The 20,179-nt window shown below is 39.3% G+C and overlaps 1 protein-coding gene across 3 annotated transcripts in view; it reads left to right on the forward strand.

The window, feature by feature from the left end:
• The window catches only part of CD226 (CD226 molecule), a 104,556-nt gene that overhangs the window by 51,908 nt on the left and 32,469 nt on the right, over positions 1-20,179 (forward strand). The window lies entirely within an intron of this gene.

Raw genomic sequence — 20,179 nt, forward strand, 5'->3', positions numbered from 1 at the left:
ATCTACAAAACAGAAAAGATCCTGAATGTGTAGGACAGACTCATGTTTGCCAGTGGGAAGGGGGAGGGAGTGGAATAGATTGGGAAACGGATTAGAGGATGAAAACTCTTGCATTTAGAGTGGATGGGCAATGAGATCCTGGTGTATAGCACAGGGAACTATATATCTAATAACTTATGATGGAGGATAATGTGAGAAAAATAATGTATATTATGTATTGCTGGGTCACTGCTGTACAGCAGAAATTGACAGAACACTGTAAATCAATAATAATATAAATTTTAATAAAAAATGAAAAGTTTATGCCAAAGTTGTTGCCTCCTTATCTTAATCAATAAGTAATTAGGGGATAAATAAATGAAACCAGGAGACCAGGCAATCTGAGAAGCAGGTGAGGGTGGTGAGAAGAGCAGATGCCTTGGATGAGATAGAGCTGAGAATCCTGGCTTCATTTTGAGTGGCAATGGGTGATTTACCACACCTGCAAATTTATCTTTTATAACTATCCCAAATTTCCTTTTAAGTCCACAATAAATGACATGGGGACTCCTTGTTTCCCTCGTGCTACCAGTTCTGTCTCTTTCCTGCCGGCTTGCTTTTCTGGACACATCTGGTGATTTCAGCCACATTCACACTGGCTTTTCAGTATTGTTATATCTTTCATTTTAACTTCGTTACAGCTTGAACCAGGTCATTTCAGCCTCTCCTACCTTAGAAGGTTGTGAGAAATAGTGTCATTCTTGATGTGGTTGGAAAAACACCTGGAGCCCTTTGGAGAGAAGGTATGAAAGCTGTAAGTACCACAGGCTGGCTGGTCTCAGCCATGTGCCGGAAGCCATGGCTCCTGTGTGTGCTTCCACTTGTCAAACTTGGGAGTAAAGAGCCAAACTTATGAGCGACCTGGACTGCAAAATAGTACCTTAGCTTCCTGGGATCTTCCACTAAATTTATAATATGTTGGCCTCAGAGATGGTTTCGAATCCATTTATTCCATAGCATTTGTTGAGCATCTTCATGGGCCTGGCATTGTGCTGAGATCGAAGCATATTAAAGACACACTGTCTAAGGCATGGATAGTTTCAGAGGGCAGGAAGAAAGGACAACAAATAAAAGACAACACAATAGCAGATAGGGAAGTAAAACATAGGAGCATGTGGTTAGTTTATCTTATGGCGATCCTCCACTTAGATGGTGTCACAGTTGAGTTTTGCAGGATAAGTAGTGATTTTCCTGGAATGGGGTGGAAAGAGGGTGCTAAAGCCATTCCAGGAGAAGAGATGGACACTGGAAGATTGTAAAAGTGAATACTGTTCTGGGGCAACTAGAGAGTGTGACACATTCTAGCAGGAGATGAGACTGGAGACAAAGGCAGAGATAAATCATAAAGGATTTTGCTAGATAATGTGCATTTTGTCCTGTAGCAGCAGCAGGAAACACCTGAACCTTTTAAAGCAGAGATGTGGCATGACGTGCATTTTTAGCCACATAGGTTTGGATGCAGTGTAGATTGGAGGAAAAAAGGGCTAGGATGAGAGAGAGCTTTTCTGAATAATCCAGTTGAAGAAATACAAGGAACCCTCTGGCAAGTCTGTCTCATATTTTCATTCTACTTTTTTAAAAAGTCATTCTGTGGGGTGTGGGGGGATGTGCTTGGGCTGTGGGATGGAAATCCTGTGAAATCAGATTGTTATGATCATTATACAACTACACATGTGATAAATTCATTTGAGTAATTAAAAAAATGAAAAAAAATAAAAGTCATTCTGTTGTGCAGATTTCTTCAATAAAATGTTTTACTCCTATAGATGAAGTAAATAAATTACCAAGTATTTCTTGATTGTCAAATATGTATAACATACTTTTTTTATTACTCAATGAATTTATTACATTTGTAGTTGTACAATGATCATCACAATCCAATTTTATATGATTTCCATCCCATACCCCCAGTGCATCCCCCCACCCCCCAAACTGTCTCCTTTGGAAACCATAAGTTTTTCAAAGTCTGTCAGTCAGTACCTGTTCTTCAAAGAAGTTCATTGTGTCCTTTTTTCAGATTTCACATCAGTGATAACATGTGATGTTGATGTCTCATTGCCTGACTTGTAAGGTGTTTCCACAGATTAAAATAAGGATGATTTATAGTGAAATTACATTGAAAACTTTTGGAACCTGGTGGAGTAACGAACAACAAATATTTTAAAGGTGATTTCTGCTTCCAAGGGGCTCAGCATCATTGAGAAAAGCAAGACATATACACAAAAATAGGAAACACAGCAGTTTCTATCTTGCAAGTGTAGTAATTTGCTACTCTTTAAATAGACATGTGGAATGAGAGTAGGAGCTTTCGGACTCCGTGGCTGAGAGGTTGCTGTGGGGAGTGGTGAGCTGGCCCTTGAAGGGATGATAAAATCAAACAGCAGAAGAGTTTTTAATCAGCTCCAACTATGTTCCAGAAGAAGGCTTTTCCACAGTCTCCTCCCTGCACACTGGTATAAGCTCCAAGTAAAATTTGGTAAAGTTCCAGAATAGTGCTGTCCTAGGTTGCAGTCCCTGAGAAAGGATGGGTATGACATGTGAGGTAGTATTCCAAGGAGAGCCTATTAGGGGAACTGGGGTGGGACAGGAGGGCCAAGTCCAAGGATACTCACTTTAGTGCTTCTGGCCAAGCTGGCGAGGTTGTCCTGATGGGGTCAGAGGTCCTCACCCATGTCAGTCCCTGGGTAAGGGACCCTCTAGGTGTGTAGATTCCCAGGCAAAGTAGTTTCAGCCACCTGGGCAGTCCCCCAGGAATGGCAAGTACTGGGTGTTAGAGGGAATCACAAGGGGGTTGGTGCACACACAAAGATCAGAGGGGTCATGGGAGTCTGCATGGAACAATGACATCAGGTGCACATCAAGCACAGCCCCTTCTCAGCTTTACAAGGTCCGCTGCATTGCAAGGAATGTTCAGGGCTCATTACTTGGAGAGACCCAGGCAGAGGACCAGAACTTTCAATTCTTCCCCTTTATCATTTGCTTTTATCCCTTAGAGAGAACACAAACGCCTGAAAGTCTAAGGCCCCAGGAATCCCAAGCTTTCCCCAATGATAGGCAGATGCAGCTTAAGAGAGTTTTCCTGAGTAAAATAGAACTTATATTCATATTTTCAAAAGAGAGCTGTAAGAGTGAATTTTCAGCTTGCTTTTCTTTAAATGCTGTTATTAACTGGAGATTCTTGTAATGCCAAAGGACATAAAAGGGCAGTAAATTCCCCTTTCTTTATATAAAATGTCTTCTGTTTCATAGATGAAGGCTTCTGGATGTAAAATTTTGCAGAAATTACTTTCTAATTTCTCAGAGACATTTTAATTGGATAACAATCACATTGGTAACAATCATGAACCCCTGATTTTTCTGAGCAATATGTTTTAAAGACTTGGTTTTACAATTCAGTTAATTTTTTACATCTTTTCTCTTTATGGCAGTTGATGTAGAGAAGTCCTCATGCATGTGTTTATATAATGTGTGTGTGGTGCATTGCAGGAATGTGTGTGTTGTTTCTCCCCCTGCCCCCCGGCCTTTTTTGTCTTTTTAAGACTGCACCAGTGGCATATGGAGGTTCCCAGGCTAGGGGTCCAATCAGAGCTGTAGCTGGCAGACTACGCCACAGCCGCAGCAACTCGGGATCAAAGCCGTATCTGCGAGCTACACCACAGCTCACTGCAACACCAGATCCTTAACCCACTGATCAAGGCCAGGGATGGAACCTGCGTCTTCTTGGATCCTAGTCAGATTTGTTTCTGCTGAGCCACGGCAGGAAATCCTGCCCCCCGCCTTTTTTAACAATATATCAATTGCTTCTTAGCTACTTTTCATATGTCGTTCATCAGAATTCTTTTTTATTTTTTTCTCCACACAAAACCAACTGGAAATATTAAAGAAATGTAATGAAGTAGATACCAAAATAAATACTGCAAATAGTGACATGGCAGGAAGTGTGTGATGAGGAAGGAAACTGAACATGGGGCAGATGCTTTAAATTCATAAAGCTTAGTTAAATACTTTGCCTTCTGTGTCCTCAGATTTTCTTTGGACAAATAACTTTGCATTTATTTGGTCAAATAATCTTTGGCAGATCTAGGTGAGGCCAGACTCTGTCTTTAGAGAATGGCTTTCAGCAGGCTAGGAACCAAAATCATACTTTTCCATCCTGGGGTTCTATGGACATGGAGCTTGAATAGGCAATTTCTAGAGGCTATGTTTGTGCAGTGGTGTGGTTATGTGTCTCTCCACCCACTCAGAACTGTGCCTTATTTTTCTTTTTTAAAAATTGAAGTATAGTTGATTTACAATGTTGTATTAGTTTCTGATATACAGCAGAGTTATTCAGTTTTATATATATATGAAAGAATATATTCTTTTTCACGTTCTTTTTCATTATAGGGTTATTAATAGACATTGAATATAGTTCCCTGTGGTATACAGTAGATCCTTTTTGTTTACCTATTTTATACATAATAGTATGTATTTGTTAATCCCAGACTTTGAATTTATTCCTCTTCCCATCTTTTCCCCTTTGGTAACCATAGTTTGTTTTCTATTTCTGTAAGTCTGTTTCTGTTTTGTAAACAAGCTCATTTGTATAATTTTTTTTAAGATCCTGCATGTAAGCGATATCATATATTTGTATTTCTCTGCCGAGTTAGTTATGATAATTTTAGTATGATAATCTCTAGCTCCATCCATGTTGCTGCAAATAGCATTATTTCATTCTTTTTTATGGCTAATATCCCATTGTATATATGTACCATGCCTTCTTTATCCATTCATCTGTCAGTGGTTGCTTCCATATCTTGGCTATTGCAAATAGTGCTGCTATGAGTATTGGGGCACATGTATCTTTTGGAATTAGAGTTTTCATCTTTCCCAGATACATGCTCAGGAATGGGTTCACTGGATCATATGATAACTGTTTTTAGTTTTTAAAAGAACCTCCATACTGTTCTCCACAGTGGCTGTATCAATTTAGATTCCCATCAACAATGTTTCAGGGTTCCCTTTTGTCCACACCCTCTCCAGCATTCATTATTTGTAGACTTTTTGATGATGGCCCTTCTTACTGGTGCAAGGTGATACCTCATTGTGGTTTTTGATTGTATTTCTCTAATAATTAGTGATGTTGAGCATCTTTCCATTTACCTGTTGGCCATCTGTATGTCTTTTTTAGACAAATGTCTTCTTAGGTCTTCTGACCATTTTTTGAGTGTGGTGTTTGTTTTTTTGATGTTGATTTTTATGAACTGTTTGTATATTTCAGAAATTAAGTTCTTGTTGGTTGCATCATTTGCAAATATTTTCTCCCATCCATAGTTTGTCTTTTCATTTTATTTATGGTTTCCTTTGCTGTGCAAAACCTTATAAGTTAGATTAGGTCCCATTTGTTTATTTTTGCTTTTATGTCTTTTGCCTTGAGAGACTGACCTAAGGAAACTGCTACAATATATGTCAGAGAATGTTTTGCCTATGTTTTAAGAGTTTATGGTATCAAGGCTTATATTTGTCTTGAAGTTATATCAGTTTATTTTTGTATATGATGTGAGGGAGCATTCTAACTTTACTGATTTAGGTGCCTCATTTGTCTTTAAGGCAGTTATCTTTTTTGAATGAATAAATGAATGAATGAATGACAAAATAGGTAAAACATCATTGCCTCTCATTTATAATCTGTCATCCTGCCCACGTCTCCCAACACCCCTTCCCTTCACTTACAGGCACTCAGTTTCCTCTACCTTTTGCTCCCAGGGGAGCACAGTGCCCCGTGACAGGCTGGCCCCTGCTTCTCGGCTTCCTTTGCTGCAGCATGTCTGTTTGGGTTCACTCGCTTATGGGAACCTTCCTCCTTTCCTTCCACTGGGAAAACAATCTAATGGACGATTTCACACAAATGTATTGTGTCTGCCTGGAGCTGAGGTTGTTATGTGCATTTTAACAAGGACAAGTAAAGAAATTGATTTCTAATTATAGGATTTAAGGCATCATAAAACAAGATATTTAGAAACTGGAGCTTCCTAGAGCCTATTTTACGCCTGTGCAATCTAGCCCTGTTGCAATGTGGAAAGGAAAACTCTGAATATCACAAGTAGTCTCTTCCCAGAGATGAGAGCTGGGGTGGCAGTCCTGCTTTAGGCTGCTCCGTGAGCCTCTGCCCCGTGGACAGAGGGGACATCCTTCGGTGCCATCTGTCAGCTGGGAGACTCACCTCCCATTGTCAGTCTGAGGATCAATTGTGTTAGCAAATGTAATGCGTTTAACTCTTGCACATGGTAAGGACTCATTCAAGGTTTATTATTTTGCTTTCAAAATATGTTAACGTGTTTAAAGTACCTGAGACAAAATGATTTAATGTGGTCTAGACCATTCACTCACATGATCTATCCTCCAGTAGGAGGTAATTAAGCTTGGTGTTAGTCTTTTGATTCTTTTTCTGTAAAGCTCTTAAACATAAAAATCTGGGAGGTCAATAACTGACATTTTAGCAGAAGACAAGCCAATGCTCCTGAGCAGTATTGTCATCTTGGTTTTACAAGACCTCAGAACCAGACTGTTTAAAATTCTTATTGTAACCCCTGAGTCTTTTTTTTTTTTGTCTGGTTGGGAGAAATTGCAGAGTTTCCCCAAAATTAAATTTTTCCACAAACCTTATGGAATTGACTTAAATAAAAGGCATCATTCTCATTGTACCATGACAGAGAGATTGAAATGTGTTCTTTTAATAATAAAACCCATGAGGAAATGTTGCAGTGGGAAGAGGTGAAATGTGTTCTTTTAATAATAAAACCCATGAGGAAATGTTGCAGTGGGAAGACCTTCTCACATTGAGGAGCTGTGTGAAGGGCTGCCTGGGGCTTGGCCAGGGCCCAGAAGCCACAGCAGTTGCCTTGAATCCTGGATTTTTAATCACAGGTCCACCCAGGCTGAGGTGCAGACCTTTGACTCTCAGATGCTCAGATGAGGCTTTGAATTTTGGACACGATGCAAACCTTGTCTGTATTTTCTGAGTTGAGTCTCTGATTTGCCATCCAGGACATGCTTACCTGATTCTAGTTACTTCTTCCCTTTAAACAAATGATCTTGCTGGCCTGCCTCCCTGACGGCTTCCCTGGCTTGTGCTTTTATCTCTTGACACAGCTTTCATTTTCCCCACTTTATCTGTGCTTTTCTGTCAAGCCACCTTTTAGCTTTTTTTTTAATCTTGTTTGGTTCCTGTACCTCTTGTCTTAAATGAAGGACAGAAAATACATGGGGGTCGGGGGAGGCTGATTTGCCTAACTGGGTGGCATTGCTGCTTCTGATGAGTTCTGGTGAGATCCAGCTGGTCCCCAAAATGGCAGCAGATAAAGTCCTTACTCCTGAGGCCGGTCTGCTGGGGCTGTGGAACCAGGGAACAGGCTGGGCAGCCTCAAAGGAAAGTGTTATCTCACAGTCTGGATGCCGGATGGCTGAGATCAAGGTGTCTCGGGATTGATTCCCCCTGAGGCCCAGCTGGGCACATTCCAGGCCTCTCTCTGGTTTCTGGTGCTTTCTGGCAATGCTTGGCGTTGCTTAGCTTGTGGATACATCAGTCACCTTGATCTCTGCCTTCATCTTCTCCTTGTGTGTGTGTCCATGTCCCAATTTTCCCTTTTTTCATAAGGACATGGGTCCTGTTGGATTCAAGCCCACCCTACTTCAGCGTGATCTCAACTTATCTGTTACATCTGCGACAATCCTGTTGCCAAATAAGGTCACATTCTGAGGTGCTGAGGTGAGGACTTCAACATATGAATCTGGGAGGGTGCTGCAATTCAACACCCCAAACATCATCAGGGGCATTCCAGCTTTTTGGAGAAATGCTATCACTACTTTCATTTCTTTCTACGTTTGAAATGATGACACTACAGGAGTTTGTGGGGTGTTCGGATCGTGTAGTCCACACTGCTTACTGTGGCTGCTGTTGTGCTCTAGGTTACAGCTTCTGATGGCTCCTGTCTCTTTTCTGCTTAAAGCTCCTTGACACCTCAGTTCAGTGTTAACTTTGTGTCTGCCACAGGCAGAGAAGGGGGAGGCAAAGTCATAGGTGGGCAATTGAGCCCTGGGGTCTGTGCTCTCTTCAGCCCGAAGCAACCTCCCCACACTGCACACTCTGTGAGCCCCACGAGTCCACCGCTCTCCTTTCAGAACCTTGTTGCCTGCTTGTGGTGGGAATTTGTGTTTCTATTTCTTTTGCTTGCTTTTTGCCGCCTTATTTTTTGCTTTAACTAATCAATCTATTATTGAGATACAGTAGACCTGTAACATTGTATTCGCTTCAAGTGTACAGCACAATGACTTGATATTTATATACATGGCAATGGTCACCACAATAAGTCAAGTTCACATCTGTTACCCTGTGTGGTTAGAGAATTTTAAATTTTCTTGTGATCAGAACTAAGATCTACTCTCTTAGCAATTGCTTGCTTATTTTGAGAGCTTTATCTCAGGTCGCTTTAGAATGCTTCCATAGTCCCATGCAGTGAACATTTTATTTTGCATTTGTATGGAACACTTTTATATGGATGAGTTTTTAGAAAAATTCTCAACTGAATTCTCAACAGAGACATGGTATAGGCACCTTTGGGAATACTGCTCCTATTGCTCCTAATAGCTGGGATAAAAGCAGTGCTTCTTCAGAAAACTTGAGGCAACTCTGGATGCTTGGTTTTTTAGCTTGTTTTAAACTTCAGAATAAATTATTGTCTCCTGCTTTACCCCAGTGGGGAAGTCTGACTGAACAGGGGCCATTGATTTGGACTTCATCTGGAGAGCAGGAGGGACTTCCTGGGGATGGAGAGCAGAGAATGGGAAGCAGTGGAATCCTGAGGGAGCAACAGCATTGTAAAAGAGCAGCAGAGAAAGAGGGACCCCTAAAAGAGACCATGAGAGGTCATAAAGGAGAGGGGACAACCAGGAAAGTGCACTGTCACAGTAGCCAGGGGGTTTCCAGGAGGCTGAGGAGCCAGCACTGAATGTCAAGAACATTGGTGATGCTTGCAGGGCTGGACATAGTGTGAATGGTGCTCACTGCACTGACGTGCTTGTAAGAGTTGAGGAGGCAGCGTCAGAGGAGCAGCAGATTCCTGGCAAGATTCTGAATGGATGGGAAAAAGAGAGGGGTGGGTGGCAGCAGGACAGGGTCCAAAGTTGGTCTTCTGGTGTGGGAGAGTCCTGTTTAGTACTGGGGAGTTTTGAGCTTTCCATATTCCCACAGATTGCTTGCCAGGGTGTACTTTGACATATTTCTCTGCTCTTTGTTATTCTGCAAATGGGTAGAGACTTGATCAGAGTCAGGTTTGATCATTTGGGCGAGGCTACTGCTTCCAAGGAGGCTGTGTGGAGACTTGAGTGCCTTTTCGTGAAATGGCTGATGTTGATGGTTATTGCCCAGAGACATAAATCCATTTAGGCATTACAAATGTGACTTTAAACATATTCATTAATATTTTTAGTGGATTCACACTGCATATGGTCTGCCAAGGGAAATTGCAAAGTGATTTTTTTATTAGAAAAATATGGATCGAAGAAGAAACAGACTTTGAAAAATTTATGGTTACCAAAGGGGACAGGTTAGGGAGGTGGGATAGACTGGGGCTTTGGGATAGAAATGTTCTAAAATTAGGTTGGGAATTCCCATCGTGGATCAGCGGAAATGAGTCTGACTAGCATCCATGAGCACACAGATTCTATCCCTGGCCTTGGTCAATGGGTTAAGGATCTGGCATTGCCGTGAGCTGTGGTACAGGCTGCAGATGCAACTTGTATCATGTGACACTGTGGTTGTGGGGTAGGCCAGCAGCTACAGCTCCAATTCAACACCTAGCCTGGGAACCTCCATATGCTGCAGGTGCAGCCCTAAAAAAAGACAAAAAAAAATCAGGTTGTGAGGATGGTTGTACAACTATTAATATAATAAAATTCATTGAATTAAGAAAAATAATAGAGGCACAAAAACTCTCTAAAGCTTAATTTAGCATACATGACATATGTTTTACCCAAGGTGTTTATGTTTATTAGATATCTTATTTCTGATAGTCTAATTTAATCATATTTTTATTTTGTGTTCAAAAGATAGGTTTCGTTGGTAAGGCCACTGAATGCAGAGAGGAAGCTGTTTCATGTTGGGAACATATACCCTATGCAGTGCAGTACAGTGTTATATATATTTATCCCTTCCACAAATATTTGTTGAACCCCTTCCTTGTGACTCAAATAAAAAAATAATATATATATATATATATAAAGAAAAATATCATTCAATGTCTTAAGGACTGTTCTAGGTCCTAAGGGTAGATTGGTAAATAAAGGTCTATACAAAGGTCTGGGCTTATCAAGTTCATAGTAAAAAAGACCCCCCAAACAAACAAACAAACAAAGCCTTAGGGTTTTCTGAGGTTGATGAGTTTTTTTCGCAGAGCTGCTCAAACTGCATAAGGAGCCAATGAGCAGTGTGGATGGTAAGGGAGGACAGATTAGCCTCTGGGTATGATGGTGAGCTAGGAAAGGAGTGATGCACAGGTGTACCCAGGAATGTTTGGGGGTAACCAGGGACTGAATGGTGCTTGAAAAAGTCATGAAGCCCTGAAATAATGTTCAAATATGATCTATTCTTTTGCCAGAAAAATCACATATAAAGTACAGAGAATTTCATCATGTTATTCTGCAATAAAAATTATGTGAATACAACACACAGACAAACCTACTAGAGTGGCCAAAATCCAGAACACTGACAACGCCCAAAGCTGCCAAGAAAGTGCAACAATAGGAACACTCATTCTTTGCTGGTGGGAATGCAAAATTCTGCAGCCACTTTGGAAGACAGTTTGTCAGTTTCTAACACAAGTGAACATACACTTTCCATTCAATCCAACAATCATGCTTCTTGGTATTTGCCCCAAATAATCAAATACTTATGTCCACACAAAAACCTGCACGTGGTTGTTTATGGCAGCTTGATATATAAGTTTTAAAACTTGGAGGCAACTAAGATGTCCTTCAGTAGGTGAATGGTACTGTAGTACATTCAGATAATGAAATATTATTTAGTGCTCAAAAGAAATGAGCTACCAAACCAGGCAAGAACATGGGGGAAACTTAAATATATATCACTAAGTAAAAGAAGCCAATCTGAAAAGGCTGCAAACTGTATGATTACAATTATGTGACATTCTGGACAAGGCAAAACTGTAGAGGCAATAAAAAGATCAGTGGTTGCCCCAGGGATTGAGGGCGGGGAGAGGGATAATTAGGCAGAGCATGGAGGGTTCTAGGGCACTCTAAGGCAATGTCATTCATACTCTGTGACATCACAATGGTGCATACATGTCATTATACATTTGTCCAAACCCATAGAATGTGCAATACCAAGAGTTAACCCTAAGGTCAAGGATGGATTTTGTATGATCATGAGGTTTCAATGTAGGATTATCTTTGGTAAAAAATATATCATTCTAGTGTTTGATGTTGATAATAAGGGAGGCTGTGGGGGGGCAGGGAGGTGCCAGGTAAATTGCTGTACCTTCCTCTCAATTTTGTCATAAATTTGAAACTGTTCTAAAAATTAGTCTTTCAAATGAAACACAACACAGATTATTCTGTTTATGTTTTGAGTCAATACTAGATGGAAATATAAAATTAACTGGCTTTTATTATTTTTTTCTATTTTTACAATTAAATCCTCATCACAATTTTCCTTTCCTAAAAATGATGACATTTTGATGCCTATTTTAAGTAGATCCCCTTTCCAATTCTAAGCCTTCCAGATGCCAGGTCCTTGTGTGCATGTGGGGTCTCTCTGCTTGTTGTTTTTAGGGTCATTTCATGTTGCTATACATGTGCCAAGCAGGGGGATCAGGTGGTCTGAGCATCAACAAAGAACATGCAAGGCAGGCAGGTTCTGCAGACCTCATCTGTATTTTCAGAATCTGACACCAGTCAGCTATTCTGTTCATCAGGAGAGGTTAATTGGGGGCTACTCTGTGCTTCAGAACAACCTGCCTCTGGGGCAAGGGTCTGCCTCTTTCATTCCAATCTGTCTCTGCACAGGTGGGTTGGGTCCTTACATAGAGCCTGTGCTGTGAAAACCTCCCCAAGGGACAGCCTCACCCAAGACCCCAAGTGAGACACAGAGGAAAACCCAACCCAACCCAAACTGAACAAACAGGTATGTTGGCCCTGAAGACAAACATCAAAGCTATAGCAGAGGCCTTTTCCCAGTGTCTAGAGAATATTTGTTCCCCTCCTTTTTTTTTTTTTTGGTCTTATTTTTAGGGCCACACCTGCAGCATATGGAGGTTCCCAGGTTAGGGGTCGAATTGGAGCTACAGCTGCCAGCCTACACCACAGCCATAGCAATGGGAGGACTGAATCACATCTGTGACCTGCACCACAGCTCACAGCAATGTGGGATCCTTAACCCAATGAACAAGGCCAGGGATCGAAACCACATCCTCATGGATGCTAGTCAGATTCGTTTCCACTGAGCCACAACAGGAACTCCTGTTTCCCTTTGTTGTTGTTGTTGTTGTTGTTTTTAATGTAATGATTTTTATTTTTTTCCATTATAGCTGGTTTACAGTATTCTGTCAATTTTCTACTGTACAGCATGGTGACCCAGTTACACATACATGTATACATTCCTTTTTCTCACATTATCATGCTCCATCATAAGTGACTAGACATAGTTCCCATTGTTACACGGCAAGATCTCATTGCTGATCCATTCCAAAGACAATAGTATGCATCTATTAACCCCAAGTTCCTAATCCATCCCACTCCCTCCCCCTCCCCCTTGGCAACCACAAGGCTGTTCTCCAAGCCCATGATTTTCTTTTCTGTAGAAAAGTTCATTCATGCCATATATTAGATTCCATGTATAAGTGATATCATATGGTATTTGTTTTTCTCTTTCTTCTTCACTTAGTATGAGAATCTCTAGTTCCATCCATATTGCTGCAAATGGCATTATTTTTTCTTTTTTATGGCCGAGTAGTATTCCATTGTGTATACATACCACATCTTCCTAATCCAATCATCTGTCCATGTACATTTGGGTTGTTTCCGTGTCTTGGCTATTATGAATAGTGCTGCAATAAACATGCAGATTCATGTGTCTTTTTCATGGAAAGTTTGTCTGTATACATGCCCAAGAGTGGGATTGCTGGGTCATATGGTAGTTCTATGTATAGTTTTCTAAGGTACTGCCATGCTGTTCTCCATAGTGGTTGTACCAGCTTATACTCTCACCAATAATACAGGAGGGTTCCCTTTTCTCCACACCCCCTCCAGCATTATTCAACATAGTATTGGAAGTCCTAACCACAGCAATCAGACAAACAAAAGAAATAAAAGCCATCCAAATAGGAAGCGAAAAGGTAAAACTGTCACTGTATGCAGATGACATGATACTATACATTGAAAACCCTAAGGACTCGACTCCAAAGTTGAACTGATTGAACTAATTGAACTGATCAACGAATTCAGTGAAGTAGCAGGATATAAGATTAACATTCAGAAACCAGTCGCATTTCTGTATACTAACAATGAGATATTAGAAAAGGAATACAAAAATGCAATACCTTTTAAAATTGCACCTCGAAAAATCACATACCTGGGAATGCACCTGACCAAGGAATTGAAGGACTTATATGCCAAAAACGATAAAACACCAATCAAGGAAATTAAAGAAGATGTAAAAAAATGGAAAGATATCCCATGCTCCCGGGTTGGAAAAATTAATACCGTAAAAATGGCCACACTACCCAAAGCAATCTACAGATGCAATGCAATCCCTGTCCAATTACCCATGATATTTTCCACAGAACTAGAACAATCCACAAATTTATGTGGAACCACAAAAGACCCAGAATTGCCAAAGCAATCCTGAAAGACAAAAACCAAGCAGGAGGCATAATTCTCCCAGACTTCAAGCAATATTACAGAGCGACAGGAATCAAGACAGTGTGGTACTGTTACCAAAACAGACATACAGACCAATGGAACAGAATAGAGAACCCAGAAACAAACCCAGACACCTATAGTCAATTAATCTTTGACAAAGGAGGCAAGAAAATAAAATGGGAAAAAACAGTCTTTTCAGCAAGTATTGCTAGAAATCCATTTATTTTTAAAATTTTTCTTATACTCTTTCATTTTCCCAACACAGCATCCCAGATATGATTTAGCCTTTTATTTATATTGTCTCACATTTCTCTCCCTTTTCTCCTACCTTCCTTTCCCTGTCTTAATTTTAATTTCTCATATGTTTCCCTTAAGCTTTTATTTTCTTATTTTTTTCCATTTCTTTTTTTTAATTAGTCAAATGAATTTATCACATCTGTAGTTGTATAATGATCATAACAATCCAATTTCACAGGATTTCCATCCCACAGCCCAAGCACATCCCCCCACCCCCAAAACTGTCTCCTCCAGAGACCATAAGGTTTTCAATGTGTGTGAGTCAGCATCTGTTCTGCAAAGTTCAGTCTGTCCTTTTTTCAGATTCCACATGTCAGCGAAAGCATTAGATGTTGGTGTCTCATTGTATGGCTGACTTCACTTAGCACGATAGTTTCTAGGTCCATCCATGTTGCTAAAAATGCTGGTATTTCGTTCTTTTTGATGGCTGAGTAATGCTCCATTGTGTATATGTACCACTTCTTCTTGATCCACTCCTCTGTCAATGGACATTTAGGTTGTTTCCTTGTCTTGGCTATTGCAAATAGTGCTGCCATGAACATCGGAGTGCATGTGTCTTTGCGAGTCCTGGTTTTCTCTGGATAGATGCCCAGGAGTGGGATTGCTGGATCAAATGGTAGTTCTATGTTTAGTTTTCTGGGGCATCTCCATACTGCTTTCCACAGTGGTTGCACCAATGTACAATCCCACCAACAGTGTACTAGGGTTCCTTTTCTCCACACCCTCTCCAGCACTTCTTGTTTGTAGACTTTTGGATGATGGCCATTCTGGCTGGTGTTTTTGATTTGCATTTCTCTAATCATGAGTGACGCTGAACATCTTTTCATATGTTTTTTGGCGATCCGTATGTCTTCTTTGCAGAGTTGTCTGTTTAGGTCTTCTGCCCATTTTTTTGATGGGGTTGTTTGTTTTATTGGTATGGAGCTGCGGAAGGTGTTTATAAATTTTGGAGATAAATCCCTTGTCAGTTGATTCCCTTGCAAAGATTTTCTTCCATGCTGTGGGTTGCCTTTTCGTTTTGTTTAGGGTTTCCTCTGCTGTGCAGAAACTTTTAAGTTTGATTAGGTCCCACTTGTTATTTTTGTTTTTATTGTCAATACTCTAAGAGATGGATCTGAGAAGATATTGCTGTCGTTTCTGTCAGAGAGGGTTTGGCCTATGTTTTCCTCTAAGAGTTTGATAGTGGCTGGTCTTTAATCCATTTGGAGTTTATTTGTGTGTATGGTGTTAGGGAGTGTCCTAATTTCATTCTTTTCCATGTGGCTGTCCAGTTTTCCCAGCACCACTTATTGAACAAGCTGTCCTTTCTCCATTGTATCTTCTTGCCTCCATTGTCATAAATTAGTTGGCTGTAGGTGTGTGGGTTGAATTCTGGGCTTTCCATCCTGTTCCACTGATCTATGTTTCTGTCTTTGTGCCAGTACCATACGGTTTTGATGATTGTTGCTTTGTAGTATAGCTGGAAGCCCAGGAGCCTGATTCCTCCAGCTCCATTTTTCTTTTTCAGGATGCCTTTGGCTAGCCTGGGTCTTTTGTGCTTCCAAACAAACTTTAAAATATTTTGTTTGGAGTTCTGTGAAGAATGTCCTTGGTAATTTGATAGGGATTGCATTGAATCTGTAGATTGCCTTAGGTAGTAGTATAGTCATTTTGATAATATGAACTCTTCCAATCCACGAGCATGGTGTATCTTTCCACCTATGTGTGTCATCTTTGCTTTCTTTCGTCAGTGTCTTATAGTTTTCAGAGTACAGGTCTTTTGGCTCTTTAGGAAGGTTTACTCCTAGGTATTTTATTCTTTTGGATGCGATGGTGAACGGGATTGCTTCCCTAATTTCTCTTTCTGCTCTTTCATTGTTAGTGTATAGAAATGCCGTTGATTTCTGTGTATTAATTTTGTATCCTGCGACTTTGCCAGATTCATGGGTGAGCTCTAACAGTTTTCTGGTAGAGTCTTTAGGATTCTCTAGGTATAGTATCATGTCATTTTGCGAATAGGGATAGTTTTACTTTTTCCTTTCCAATTTGGATTTATTTTATTTCTTTTACTTCTCTGATTGCTGTGGCTTGGACTTTCAAAACTATGTTGAAGAATAGTGGTGAGAGCGGACATCCTTGTCTTGTTCCTGATCTCAGCGGGAATTCTTTTAGCTTTTCCCCATTGAGAATGATGTTCTCCCTTTCCTTCTTTTTTCTCCCCCCTGGTCTTGTGTCACTTTAGAGATAAACATTTAAACATTTAGGACGAAATATTTCCTGTGTGCTTGTTACATGGGGAAAGTGTTAATTTTGGTAAATAATTGTATGGTTACAGATTGTAAACTAGAGAGGACTGTGGTTTCTCTTTCTCTTATGTGGTGTATGTATATACCACATCTTCTTTATCCGTATTCATTTATCAATGAGCACTTCGGTGGCTTCCATATTTTGGCTAGTGTAAATAATGCTACAGTGAACATAGGGGGTGCATCTATCTTTTCAAATTAGCATTTTCATTTTGTCTGCATAGATACCCAAAAGTGGAACTGCTGGATCATATTGTTGTCACATTTTTAATTTTCCACAAAACCTCCATACTGTTTTCCACAATGGAAATTTACATTCCACATGTACCAATTTACATTCCCACCAACAGTGCACAAGTGTTCCCTTTTCCCACATCTTCTCCATGACTTGTTATTTCTTGTCTTTTTGATGATAGCCATTCTGACAGGTGTGACATGATCTCTTATTGTGGTCTTGATTTGCATTTCCCTGATGATTAGTGATACTGAGCATCTTTTCATGTGCCTGTTTGTCGTCTGTCTGTCTTTTTTGGAAAAATATCTATTCAGATCCTCTGCCAGTTTTTTAGTTGGGTTATTTGGTTTTGTGAAATTCAGTTGTGTGAATTCCTTAAATATTTTGGACATCAACACCTTATTGGATATATCATTTGCAATTATCTTCTCCCATTCAGTGGTTGCATTTTTGTCTTGTTGATGGTTTCCTTTGCTGTGTAAAAGCTTTTTAGTTTGATATAGTTCTATTTGTTTATATTTGCTTTTGTTGTCCTTCTCCTTTGCTTTTTAAATTGTAAGACTAGAAAGTGTCTGCTAGGCAAGACTTGAGCAAATTTGTAACACAGGTAGATGCTGTGACAGAAGCTCTCACCTTTCTGCATTTTTTGTCTAGTATCCCTCTGGTTTGTGACACCATTACTGTTCTTTTCTACTTAAACAATAGGTCAGAAGTCCTTGTTAGCTATCAGATTAAAACATATTAAACAACATATTAAAAACATATTAAAACATATTAAAAACATATTAAAAACTACTAAGTAAAACATATTAAAAACTACTAAGTAAATCAACATGTTACCACTCTGGGCTATCATAATTTTGAAAAAATAATTCATGAAAGTTATTCTCTAGATCAAATTCTTAAACTCTCTTAGGATCCCTTTATGCTCTTAATTTTTTTTATTATGGCAAGACCATTTACTATGGGATCTAAATTCTTAAAGGTTTTTTTTTTAAGTATACAAACTATTGTTACTTATATACACCATATTGTATAGCAGATCTCTGGAAATTATTAATCATATATAATGAAATTTAGTACCCATTGCTTAGCAACTCCCCATTTTCCCTTTCTCCCAGACAATGGAAACCACTCTTGTATTCTTTGCTTCTATGACCGGACTGTTTTAGATACTTCATTTAAGTGGAATCATGTAGTATATGTCCTTCTGTGAATGGTTTATTTCACTTAGCATAGTGTTCCAAGTTCATCCCTGTTGTTTCACATTGCACAATTTCCTTCTTTTTAAAGTTGAATAATATCCTGTTGTATTTTCTTTATCTACTTATCCATCAATGGACATTTAGGTTGTTTCCAGATCTTACCTGTTGTGAATAGTGTTGCAGTGAATATAGGAGTGCTAGTATCTCTTTTAGATCCTTATTGCAAATCTTCTGGATAAATACTCAAAAGTGGGACTGCTGAATTACATGGTAGTTGTATTTTCATTTTTATTTTGAAAAGAAACTCCATACTGTTTTACACAGAGACTGCACCATTTTACATTTCCACCAACAGTATATAAAAGTTCCAATTTCTCCACATTCTTGTCAACAACTAACTTTCTCACTCTTGCCCTTTCCTATCCTCTCTGCTTCCGTCCCTTTCTCTCTCTCTCTTCTCCTCCTTCTTTCTCCCCCCTCCCTCGCTTATTTCCTTCTTTCTTTTTAGTCAACCTAACAGGAGTAAGGTGATGTCTCATTGTGGTTTTGGTTTGCATTTCCCTGATGGTTAGTAACATTACATGTCTCATTACGTAAATATCTAATCAAGCCTTTGGTCCATTTTTTAAACTGGGTAATTAGTTTATTTTGCTGTTGAGTTATAGGAATTCCTTATATTTTTTGGAAATTAACCCTTATCAGATATAAGGTTTGCAAATATTTTCTCCCATTCTTTAGGTTGCTTTTTCTCTGTGTTGATTTTTTCCATTGCTGTGAAGAAGCCTTTTAGTTTGATGTAGTACTACTTGTCTATTTTTGTTCTTTTGCCTGTGCTTTTCATGTCATATCCAAGAAATCATTGCCAAGGGCAAGTTCATAATATATTTTCTTCAGAAATTTTGGAGTATCAGATTTTATATTTAAATCCCTAATCAGTTTTGAGTTGACTTTTATGAATAGTATAGAATATCTGTCCAATTTCATTCTTTCACAAAATATATGCCCAGTTATTCCAACATTTGTTGAAGAGACTATCCTTTCTCCACCGTGTATTCCTTGTATTCTTATTGAAGATCAGTTGAAAATATATATATGGATTTATTTCTGGGCTTTCTATTCTCTTCCACTGGTCTATATTTATGGCTTTATGTCAGTACCACACTATTTTAATTACTGTAGTATTTTAGTATAGTTTGAGATTATGAAGTGTAATGCCTCCAGATTTTTTCTTTTCCAAGATTGTTTTGGCTGTTTGTTGTCTTTTGTGGTTCCATATGAATTTTAGAGTTTTTTTTCCCTTTATTCTCTAAAAAATTATTGAGGACCCAAAGAGCTTTTATTTTTGTATGTTAGAACTGTAAGTATTTATTGTATTAAAAATTAAAATTGAGTAAACCTTCAAAGGCCAGAATTTATAAGCACATAGTCTATTAGCCATCAGAGCTTCTGAAAACATCTACTGTCTATTCTTACAGGAGTTGAAAAGGTAAATTAAATCTTAATATTATTGCTAAAGTAAATTCAACCTTGTAAGTCTCAGAGAGGGATATGCGAATTCCCTGGGGTCCTCTGACCACACTCAGAACTACTGATTTAGACAGCTGGTGATTATTTGCTGAGTACTCTGTGTTGGGTTGTCCACCAGTGGGTGGTAGGAGGGTGGGAAAATATTGGAAGGCTTTCTTCCTATCCAGGGATTTATATCAAATGTGGGTCCCTACTCCATCTAGGCATAAGACAATGCGTATATCTGAAAAGTGAGCATATGTATAATACATACAAATCAATGAAAATTATTTGGTATCTCTTTTATGACCATTATAACCTTAAGCAGTATGATTACAATTTGGGTATTTGATACTCAGCGTTTTTGGGTCACCAGCCCAGCTTTACCACAGAACAGTCTTTTCAAATTCAGCCTCTTGATATAATCACTACCAAGAAAAGCTCCAGGGGTTTCGATTATGTTTCTTTTTATATGGTTAACCAAGTAAAACTCGAGGGACTATGTGTGAACAATCATATCCTCCTTTCTATTTATGTTCTAGCCTCTTTCAAAAGCCTTCTTTTTTTTTTTTTTTTTTTTTGAGTTCCTGGCTTAGTGGGTAAATAACCCAACTAGTATCCAGTGAGTTAAGGATCTGGCACTGCCACAGATATGGCTCAGATCCCATGTTGCTGTCTCTCTGGTGTAGGCTGGCAGC

Source organism: Phacochoerus africanus, chromosome 2 (assembly GCF_016906955.1).
Source record: "Phacochoerus africanus isolate WHEZ1 chromosome 2, ROS_Pafr_v1, whole genome shotgun sequence".
Taxonomy (NCBI): domain Eukaryota; kingdom Metazoa; phylum Chordata; class Mammalia; order Artiodactyla; family Suidae; genus Phacochoerus; species Phacochoerus africanus.